Below are 12,370 nucleotides of genomic sequence, written 5' to 3' on the forward strand. Positions count from 1 at the left end.
CTAGCACGATCATTCTCCAAATACCATTCTAGCATCTGTAGTTTACTTCATTTTGAGATTCATGCTTAGACAGAAAACAATCCATCAAGCAGTTTCACATCCTTTTCCTTACACATTGAATATTTAGAAGCTGAGACTTTGTTTTGCAAAATCCTGCACAGAAGAGTTGGGTGTGTAGCTTAAGAGAAAGAAAAAAAAAACAGAAGATGGACTGTTTTTCTGAGCCTGTCCTGGAAGATGACTTTGTCTCGTTACTCACTAGAAAATGAATACTGGTTGATGAAAAACAGCAAACAGGAACCATTTTAGCTGCATAAACCTGCCATCCTGGATTTATATTTCAATAGCCTCTGTTAGTGCTCAAAATGTTATGGAACTCTCTGGAGTTTTTTGGTGTACTTTTTTTTGTGGGGGGTGTTTTGTTTGGTTGACTTTTTTTTTAGATTACTAGTTTACTAACAACTAGTTAACTATTATTTCTAATCATTTCTTTTTTTCCCTGCAACTTGTTAGGAGTTAAAGGATGTGTAGATGTTAGGTGATTAAGAATAATTGCCTGGTTTTCCAATGTTGTACAGCATTTTTAAAAGGTGATTCAGGTGTAATATCAACTGAGATCAATTTAAGACCATAACGTGCTGGATTGTATTGAAATGAGCGAATATATTTGGGGTTTTTGTAAAGTAATTTGGCATGATATTAAAAGAATGGAAATGAGTTAATAATGAGTATGTTATGCTTTCTAAAGGCATCATCTCCAATCTCTGTATTCAATTGTCATAAAAGCTTTTTAAAGCATAACCATATCTCATCACTGCAAAATGTTAAGAGTACAGAAACACCTCTAAAAATATTTAATACACCTCTTCCCTACTAGCAAGGAACATACGGGAAAAATTGTTCTTTGTTTTATGGAGACATTGAGTTGGAAAGACTATCAGATGAAAAATGTGAAACAACTGATGTAGAACTAATCCTGATTCCAAATACAAAAAAAAATACATTCTCAAGAGTCTGTAGTACGTTGTGAAGTATGTAAAATATTTTCTTCTTACAGAGTAAGTTAAAGACTTCAATTAAAAAAAAGAAAGTGATAGGAAAGGGCATTTGCTGAATTGTGTCTGTCTTACACGCAATAACCACCCACCATCTGTAAGAGGTGGTCAGAAGTGGCTCAGGAACCCTTTCAGAAAGGTATTCCTAAAAGCAAATTCCAGAAAGTAGTTAACTGGAATCACTGTAGTCCCTGCTACAATAGAGAATTAAATCTTTCACAATTCACTGCAGTAACACATGCATCAAGAAAACCATATTTTGTCTCCCTTTCTCTTGCAAATTCTGAACACTTATCTGATGTTCAAAAAAATTTAAAATAATTATTCATAAGACTATAGGTAAGGTGGAGAAATGAGAAAGGTATCACTCCGAACTTGAGCATTCAAAAGAGATGCAGTTTGTGTCAGCACAGGAAAATCTAGCCAGTAGTCAAGCAAGTGGCATCTTACACACAGGATAAACTCAGAAGTTTAAAATTCAAACTTAAGGTCTGAAAACAGGTTTTCTCACCTTTCTCACCTCACTGTATCTTTGCATAAAACCTGTCTCCAAGATCCCATCATCACTGTTAGATACTTAGGCTTTAACTGCAGTGGCATCATCTTCCTTTGTTTTGATGGATTTACTGTTCCCTCTGATCCAATCCATGCAAATACCAGGTGGAACACATTCTGATACAGGAGAAATGAAAGACATTTTACTTCAATAATTTCCTGTGTTTTTGATAAAACACGCAATGTGTTTTAACAGTGAAAAAGCAGCATATGGCACCGAACAAGGAGGAAAGTCTTTGTTCATGTTAACTTAAATATATTACTAGTATGGAGGTTTTTATAGGTTTTCACATAATCACTTACCACATTTCACCCTTCTTTTTCCTTTCCCCTTTGGATTTCCTATTAGATAATAAAGTAAACCTTTTACAGAGGACAGAATGAATTGTTCCTTTTATCTCAAGGCAATCAACATCTAAAATGGAGAACTACAGTATAACATAATTTGCTGTAAAAAAAACCCAAAACAAAACAATTTCACAGTTTAAAAGAGGGTATGGGGAGTAACTGCCTATTTAGAATAGTGAATAACTCCCCCTTCAAGCTCTCCCAGAAGAAACAAATTATACAGAGAAAAGTTACAACTTCTTGGTCACACTGGCTTCTGTCAAAAAGTGCCCAAGCGTCCACAGCCACTCTGTCACAACAGACCACAGGCTGCCATTTCTACAGGAAAGAGCTGGATCCTCAACTGTATCTTGTCTCTGCTGTCAAAAAGGAGTAGGAAGATCCCAGTTCCTTTCAGTATAGGATTCATTTTTGTTCCAGTACTTCTGAAACTGAAGATCACTTCTATCCTCTGCAGAGATTTCACAAAAAAGCTGGAACACTGACTCTTTTAAGTATCACATATTGCTCTGTTCCCTTTCCTCACTAGGATTTAAAATATCCTTTCTGCTGAAGTAGAATTCTTAAATATTCATCTCAGATGCTTCATTTGGGAGGAAAGCGGAGTTAGGTAAAGGAAAAAAAAATAGAAAACACCTCACCTCATCCATTTTCTCCCTAACAATGAGTCACTCACTCCGGAGTACAGAAGTCTTTATGCTGTAACACTTCTGCTCTTATCACTCCATATTATAAAGTAACATTTGAAGTAATATCTAAGAGCATTTGCATGGCAACAGTAAAGAAGAATGGAGTACTTTGCTCCTTAGAAGGGTTCTGAGTCCCCCCATTAAGAGTTCAGCATTTCCTCATAAGATCCATTTCAACAGAGCTTCCTACACCCTGATTAACTAGAGCTGTTAAACTCTCTTAATGCAAGATCTCACACTTTGAGAAGTGCAGCACATGCCTTTCCCAGGAAAAAGACAGATGTTTTATCAGTGTTGACCAGACCAAAAGGGAAACTTTCTTGTATGAATAATAAAAATGGAAGTGGGGCTATGAGATAAATCTGATCAGAGCAGTGGACAAGATACAAATGAAAGAGAAGTATGAGGAAAAAGGTGGATGTAGTGCTGCACCTAATGTCCAAAGTACTGCAAAAGAGCATGATCAAAAAATCAAAATAAAAAACTAAGTGCTAAGGGGAAGTCTGAAGACTGAAAGCCCATAACACACCACAAATGTAACTGCACAGTTAGAAACCAAACCAGGGCCTGAAGCCACAGAAGTAACCTCAGTAACTCAAGAGTAGGGGAAAAGGTGAGACCAAATCCTCCACGTTTGGTAAATGACAAAAAGGAAGGAGATCTAGAAAAAGCAGCCTTGAAATGGCAGAGAATGTGTTCACACTTTCAGGAAAGAAGATGGAGCTCATCCATTTATCTGCAGAGGTTAAGTATTGTAGCAAAGATTTTGTGTCATGGTGATTTGCTACTGGCACTAAGGAAATAGTATGGTAGAGAATAAACACATTGTAAAGTGTATTAAATTCTCTCCCAAACTTCACACAATGTAGCATATTCAAAGCACAGCACCAACATCTAAATGCATTTTCAATGTGCTGTAAATACAATCAGTAATATTTTTTAAAATAATAATAAAGGAGTAGCTTACCTAAATTCCCACATATAATAAACTGAAAGATGTATCTAATTTGTTTTCTTGAGAGTATTTATCTTTCTAATATTATTATGAATTTACAAAGGAAAGTAATATAATTTCCAGCCTTAGGGACAAAAAGGAAGACATAAAATGGAGAAAAAAGCACTTACATTAAAAATACTCTTCATCATATTCTGTTTTGAAAAAGAAAGCTTATGCATTAATTAGCCTAATAATTCGACTATGATATTTGGATTACTTCCACCAGACTTTACAACATAATCTGAAGCACTGGAACAAAGCTGAGTAAATAAATGCATTTTAGAAGTTGCATCATGGAAAAACAATAATATTTGATTCTCCAGGAAAAGAAAATAGACTACAATAATTGAAGAGACAATATGTACTCATAAATCACTTTAATAGTATTTGAATATTGAAATCCACTATATCTAAAATATTCTAAATTGTACCAAAGATCGCATTTTAGAGACACTCAGAGCAGTCAGACTATTTTCCTAAATTTGATTTTAAAAATTATTTTCAAATACCTAAAAAGGTACCACTTTTTTAATGTTTTCTTACATTTAAGATGAGCAACTATCAAGTAGAGAACTGCTGCTAATACCCTATTTCGAAAATTTGCACCAGCATGGAAAGTAGACTTCTCAAGTTAACAGTGTGCATCATGTACAGCCATTTAACCCAAGAAACCCTTCTTTTCCAGTGAATGCACTTAAAAGAAAAATATTATTGCCAGTCAGTTTCAGCAATCATGAAGGGAGTACAGATCAACTTTTACCATTTCACAAAATCATTTAGGGTCAAGGGTGACAATAAGATGATGATCAAGTTCACTCATCTTATGGTTTTTTGAGGGATGTATCTACTTCCTCCTAACATACTACGCCTTATAGTACTTGTCATTAGACTTAACTGTCTGTAGCAAAATCAGCATGACTGAGGGAAAGTATTACTTCTTTCATGCTTGCTTGCTGACTGACAAACATCTGTTTTCTGGAGAGGTTAACATCGATTAAAGTTCATTTTGTTATTGAACATAAGATACATGCTGCTTCTGTTCGAAGAAGCAAAATTTGCACATGCCAAGGTTTGCTCGTAAGATGCACCTGAAATACCTTTCCAGGCAAATTAGTGGTAATTATTTGGTATCATAAACCCATAATACAAATCCAGATACTGCTTTAATGCCTGAAGAATTGAGGTCACAGGAGGAAGAAAAAAAAAAACAGCTGAATTTGGGATGTTTTTACAGTTTTCCAGTTGTGATTATTGCAGAAGTTGAGATGTTTTCTGCCTTACATCAGGAAAAGGTCAGCATAGGGTCTACAGCCCAGTCTGCTCTCCACTGGTTTGCCATCCATCCCTGGGAGAGTTCTATGTGTTCCTGCCATTCACACACAGGGCAGCTTCCTTCCTCACCTCTCTTGTGTTCTTCCTTAGAATCACGTATCCTTCCATCACAGTGCACCAGCCACGGGACTGGGTGTTAATAAATGTCCAGTTAGTGAAACAGTACAGATTTTGATAGCCCCTTGCAAGTGCTGTTGTGCTAAATGAAGAAAAAAGATAAAGCACACCAGAGATACCACAGATTGCCATAATGGTACTTTGTGAAAGGCAATAAAGCACTACTTTCGCAATTAAGTCCTCCTCGCAATCTGTTGTCATTCTGAAGTCTCAAGCTTAGGCATTCTTTCCTCATTTCAACATACACACACTCTAGTATCTAACCTTCTTTAAATGAATGACACACAAAAAAAATTGAAAAACTATGTTCAGGAGCTCACTCTCTCCTTAAAAAGTGAAAATTTTGTGCCCATAGAAATCTGTGGCTCTCAACCAGGGAATTATCAACTGAAAAGTCTAATGCACCACCAAAATAACTATCAAAATTAATAAAAATAATTTTATTTTAAAATTTCAAATGATATCTTGGCAAAGCTTTTCACACTAATTAAAATATTCCATATTCATTATGTAACATAAATTATTTATCTTTTTGACTTAAAAAAAAAATCAAGGAACAAAAAAATCTGGCCCTCCTATTTCCAGAGAATTTTCTTTAATGCGTGGTGTATTTGTAGCTAATTTCTAGTTCCAAAAACTTGTAATGAAAATGCTTATTTTTTTTTTCTATGACACTTCTGTAAGTTAATTCCCTGAAATGAGATGAGAGGTGAAATAAAAATGCAGTTAAATCAAAAATCACCGACCTGTCTACTGACTACTGCACATATCATGTGGTCAACATCGTATTTAACTGTACCTACTAATAAAAAAAAAATTAAATAATCTCGGGAAATTAAAATATGACAGGTTAGACTTTCTGAATTAATGTACTTGGTGTTTTGGTATTGTAAATTTTACATGCAAAAATGTGGCCTTTAAAAATAATTAAATACATTAAAACATTTTAATATTATCTTAAATTGGATTATTCTCAAAAATATTATAAAGTATCAACTTAATATAGCTAATAATTTTACTTCTTTAAGGAGTTCAGTAGGTTACCCTGAATACATTCCTTTAAAAGTGATGTTTACTGAAGTCATTGTTTAGCAGACTAGTTACTTATAAGGAAAAACTTGAGCGTGCAAGAAAAAAACATATAAAATTATTCAATGACCTGCTTTAAGAAAAAAACCCTGAGGAGCCAGGATTCTCTCTGCCCCAATGACCTCTTCTCACTGCTGTAACTCTAATGAAAATACCCAGGTTAAAACAGAAGCCCAGATTCTCTGCTTTTCCACCACATTTCAGGGTACAGACATACACTCTTGCTTCCTCTTCCCTTGCCCTCCTCTCTAAAAACCAAAGTGGGTGGAAATGCAACAGCACAGCAAGAAAACCTCAAAGAGTTCAGCAATCAATTAACTGCATACAGAGCTTCATAGCCAGCTGTGTCCCAGCAGAAGATCAGCTCCCTGCAGTGCAGTGATGAGGAGACAGGACCCTGGGCCAAAGGTTTCCTTTTCATTTTATCACAACCTCTCACCCTAAACTAGCCTGAATTAAAAATCTCTTCTTGCTACTGTCAGTGGCAGGAGTTTTACACATACAACTTCTGCAGATGTTGTTAAAGCAGTTTTTTCTATATCAACTCACATGTTTCCAATGCACAGGCAAACAAGTGAACTGTCCAGAGACACGCACCCATTTCCAGCTTCCTGGGCAGGAGCCATTTACCTCTGACCCAAATATCCTTAGCTTTAAAGCAAAGGTTCTTCCCTTAACAAAAGATCTTTCCTTCCAGAGAGAGCCAAAACATGTGAGTGTTATTCTACAGTGGTACCTGCGAGCTCTCTGAGCACTCCACAAGTTCTCCTTCACAGAAAAGTTTGAGATTTAGGCAAGGAGGTGCAGATGAAAGAAGTCTGCCACATCTCACCACCAGTCTAGCAACAAGTTGGGGAATATGGGTTCATATCCAGCTCAGGATTTGACAACACATTATCTTACCTTACATTAATTGATCTTATCCCCAATCAAATCAAGATCCTGTTATGACAAACAGGGAAAAAAAATCTTTTGAAACATAAATATCTTGGTAGTCTATTTAAAATCTTAATGCATTAATTGCAGTACAAAAGCAGTTATCATTAGGCCAGCTACAGTAACACTGCCCAGGACAGAACACCTTAACGGATAAAGCCATCTTTAATATTATTACAGTAGAAAACTTACTAATATCCTTTTCTCTGGTGTTCCACTTGCCCTCCTGATATCCATCTGTGTCCTAAGGCTGCCACTTTCATCTTGGATAGCTAATCATACATGTGTATCTATATATTGATATTTCATTGTGTACATATGGTTATACATATGTATATTTTATTAGGCTACATCGATACATAGAATTAGCCTAAACTACCAGGTGAAGCTACATATATATATATTTGTGTGCATTTGTGTGTATCTATACATAAACACAAACACTTTGACATTTCCTTACCTTGTGAACTTACAGTCTGAAACACTGATAAAGGCAAACACAGTTGTGGGTGTTTACAAAAACTCTCTCTTTTTTTAAGGAAGTGTTGAGGCAACACACCAGAGATCTTTTATACCAGAAATAACAGCTTAAAGGCATTTGCAAAGCAACAGCCAACCCAGAATGTCCTCTGCCCCAAGAAATTACTTGGATAAAAACCTCAGGTAAAATTCCCTCCTCAAGAACACGTTCATCTCAGTTTTGAGGATTAAATACACTGCTTTATGTTTTCTCTCAGTTCAGCAGAAAATCAAGGAGTGGCTTAATTAAGTTATGACACTAAACAATGAGGAACAGTTGAGTTCAATTCAGCCATTTACCAATAAATTCTGCACCTTTTTAGCATCATAGATTTCTGATAGACACCAAGGAGTTTAGGGTGAGTTTGAATTTTTACCACTTTATGAATTGAAGAAGGGCATTGAACCAAACAAGAAATCTTGTTTTGATGAAAATTCCTCAACATAAGGAAGGAGAGGACAAAGAGAGGCTGAAATCATACAACTGCATGAACCACTACTGACTGCACCACTGACGTGACCACTAAGAGCCAAATTATTAGTTTCTCGTGCTTGTAACCTGAGAAATCCATGCCATTCTCCCACTTTTAAACCTAGGAATTAAAACAGCTTATCCTCTAATATTTTGCATAATTAATTTTGCAACAATTACATACAGGAATCAAGGAAGTTAACATTTTTTGGTTGCAGGATTTTGATTAATGCTTGCATTGCTTCATTTTAATAGCTATCAAACATAATTAATCTTCAAAACCCAGAGAGTTTAAGTACAGAGCTTAAGTTATAATGACAAAAAAACCCCTCAATCCTTCATCACCTCTGTCATATTTATGATTGAATATCTTTTGTGCAGTTTGAAGGCTCTCATTGCAAGTACGAATTGCTTGGGGTTGAAATCTGCCATGCAAGGCTGGTGGTCAAAATGAGTCCTTAAGTATTCACAAGTAACAAGCCCTCTCTCTCACCACACCAGTTGCAAGTGTTCAAACACATATTTCCCTGAGCTGCTGAAAAACACGACCCTCTGAGCAGTTAAATGTTCTTAAGTCTGACAACATTAATAAATTAGTGCTGGAATTCATGCTGTAGGACATAATCATCTTTGGCATGATGACTGGTTGTGCTAGACTGTGCCATATGTCAAAGAATTACAAGAGCATCAAAATTCTCTCAACTCCAAATGAGTACAATCACACTCTTCTATTTGAGTAAGAAGAGAGCTTAATCTTAGAGCTTGGATTAAACTAGACTTCCCTTGTCTGACTGAAAGAAGCTTAAAAAATGCCACCTCTCACCTTTTTGCTGCAGGGCTTTGTCTTTGTTTAGAATGTTGCAAAACGTTCTAATGGTGCTTTTTATTGTTGTTTTATACATGTATGCATACATATATGTATTTATATATGTGTAGGACAATCCACAGATTTTGGCCAATCAGACACAGACTAATTGTCAGGAGGTTTCTCACCAGGTATTTCTTGAATTTTCAGCACTAATATTTTCAGCCCAGTTATAGTGCTTACTACAACATTTGGATAATGTTTTCTATGATAAAATAATACAAGATAAAACAGCACTAGATGAAAACACATTAAAATTTAGTTCAGAAAGTACTAGCCCTCTTTAGAGATGGCTGTTCCCAGACCTTATTTTGCCTGCCACCAACCAAGGTTAGTCTTAATTTTTTTCCACATAAGAGTTTTAAGAGCAACTTATGGTTCACTTCAGGCAAAAAACCCTTCAAAATCACACAATTCCATCTGTCTTTGAGCAACGTGTAGGATGTGCCATGTTGGATGGTTACTGATGGCACTGGAGGTGGTCTCTGCTGTTGCACTCCCCGTATCTCCAACACATTACTTAGACAGCTTTGCCTGTCCTGGTCTCTCCATGATTAGAAGGAAGAGGCACTCCTGCCTGATCTCTGTATCACTGAAGTAAAAAACTAAGTTTTTACCACTTTCGTCACTGCACTGCTAAGATTTCAGGCAGTTCTTGAGATATTTAAACTCTGCTTGTCGCTATATCTCAGCAAGTAAACGAACTAACAGATGATCAACTGAAATATGCTCTGCCTATTCACAAAAAGAAAATGCACAGCATTTGGGAGGAAGAAAACAAACAGAAGTGGCACTGCAGTTTATTGGTCTGCTTTTGTCTAAGGCAAGAAACAATTACTCTCATTTAAAAGGGTTAATTTAATCAATTTAAATCACCTCAGCGTTTTGAAGACCACTATCTGCAGTGTCATGAAAAGAGAGGGAAATAGTTTTGTCTCTGCATATTCTATATATCAACCCAGTTCAATTCTGTCATTATAGACAGAATCCTACCTACTTTTTCCTTCAGAAATTAGACTAGAACAAGGGACGTCCTCATTTTAGGACAGCAATGAAATAACAAGCCAAGAACAGAGTAAGATTTGAAAGTAGCAATTTCATACTTATGTCTTTGGGGGCACAATTGATAAGGAAAATAAATTTAGGTAGTGCTCAGTAACCATGTTTTGCAGTCACAGTCTTTCACATATGTTATCTTACATAATGAGGTTTCCTAAATAGTTACTGGGGAAAGAATCAGGCAAAGTTCTCAGTTCTTAATTTGAAACAGATTAGTTTGTGACAAGATGAAGTTTGGAAACAAAACATTCGACCCAAATGCATAAACTTTTATTTAAATATTCACAAGAAAAAAAAAAAAAGTATCTCTGAATATACCATTCCTCTCTTTTTTCTCTATATATGAAATGTATTTCGCATAAATATGATATTCATTGCACATTCCTTTTCTTTTTCCTCCAAGTAGAGAAAATGGAATCACTTTCACACAGAAGAGGCAAAACCCTCTTTTGCTGTCATCATGCATCAAATTATTTTGGTTATGTTATTTTTAGTTGTTTCAAACAAAACATCCAAACTTCACTTCTGTAAACTGTTAAAGAATTTGAAGTCAATGTAACTTGAGTTAGTAACCTAAGTATAAATAAATATATTCTTCCATATTTGTGTAAAATAGGTCTACAGGTCTTTTTCTTTCTACTATAATTACTTATTAGTTTAAACAGAATTTAAGATACCCTGATTTCCTATATTTTTATGGTAATAACTGCTTTGATAATACCAAGCACATTATTTATAAGCCTAGTGAATCTGAACGTGAAAGCGTTTGGTTCTTCACAAGACACAGTCATTATCACTAATCAACATTGGCACTGGGAAAACTTCAAAATGCACAAAAATACTTCTCTGACATTTTAAGCCTATCAAAGGAACACCGTACCTTCAAAATTTTTAGATAAAACTTCCTTCCTGTGATTTTTATTTAGGAATTTTCTATTGAAGGATTGTATCAAATTGCTTCCAAAAAAAAAGGCAATTAATGCAGTATCAACTCTTTCTCTCCAGTGTGAAATAAAACATGCAGTTTTAGAAAAGAAAGAATAATGCTAGCATTAATATTTCTCTCACTCTTGAAGGTTTCTCATTAGTTCCTTTGTGCTCAATTTTATATCATAGATTCATAGAATCACAGAATAATTTAGGTTGGAAAAGACCCTTAAAGATCATTAGGTTCGACTGTTAAACCAGCACTGCCAAGTCCACCACTAAACCACGTCCCCAAGTGCAACATCTACATGCCATTTAAATACCTCCAGAGACGGTGACTCCAGCACTTCCACAGGCAGACTGTTCCAATGCTTTTGGTGAAGAAATCTTTCCTAATATCTGATCTAAATCTCCTGTGGTGCAACTTGAACACATTTTCTCTCATCCTAATGCTAGTAACCTGGGAGAGGAGACTGACCCCCATCTGGCTACAATCTCCTCCAGCTGCTGTCAACCAGCACCCCCAGGTCCTTTTTCCCTTGGGCAGCTTTCCAGCCACTCTGCCCCCAGCCTGTAGCACTGGGGGGTGGTTGTGACCCCAGTGCAGGACCCAGCATTTGGCCTTGCTGAATCTCACACAATTGCCCTCAGCCCATGGATCCAGCCTGTCCAGATCCCTCTGCAGAGCCTTCCTGCCCTGCAGCAGATTGACACTCCAGCCCAACTTGGTGTCACCTGCAAAATGACCAGGGGTGCATTTGATCCTCTCATCTATGTCAACAATGAACATATTAAATAGGGCTGTCCCCAGTACTGACCCTGGGAACACCACTTGTGACCAAACACCAACTGGATTTAGCTCCATTCACCACCACTCTCTGGGCCCAGCCTTCCAGCCAGATTTTTTACCCAGTGAAGAGTGCACTTGTCCAAGCCATTATCAGCCAGTTTCCCCAGGAGAATGCTGTGGGAGACAGTGTCAAAGGCTTTACTACCATCCAGGTAATTCAACATCTCGTTGTTTCCTTCATTTACTAATGAAGCCATCTCCTCATAGGAGGAGAAGAGGTTAGTCAAGCAGGACCTGCCTTTCATAATACCATGCTGATTGGATCTGTTCCCCTGGTTGTCCTGCATATGCCACATGATGGCACATAAGATGACCTGCACCATGACCTTCCCCATCACCAAGGTCAGGCTGACAGCCCTGTAGTTCCTCATAACTACCTTGCAGCTCTTCTTGTAGATGGGTGACACATTTACCAACCTCCAGACTCCTGGGACCTTCCCAGTTGGCCAGGACTGCTGGTAAGTGATTGAAAGCAGCTCAGTGAGCACTATTCCCAGCTCCCTCAGTAGCCTTGGGTGGGATCCCATCTGACCCCACAGAACTGTGTCTTAAGTGGTGTA

This window comes from Chiroxiphia lanceolata, chromosome 2, assembly GCF_009829145.1.
Source record: "Chiroxiphia lanceolata isolate bChiLan1 chromosome 2, bChiLan1.pri, whole genome shotgun sequence".
Lineage (NCBI taxonomy): Eukaryota > Metazoa > Chordata > Aves > Passeriformes > Pipridae > Chiroxiphia > Chiroxiphia lanceolata.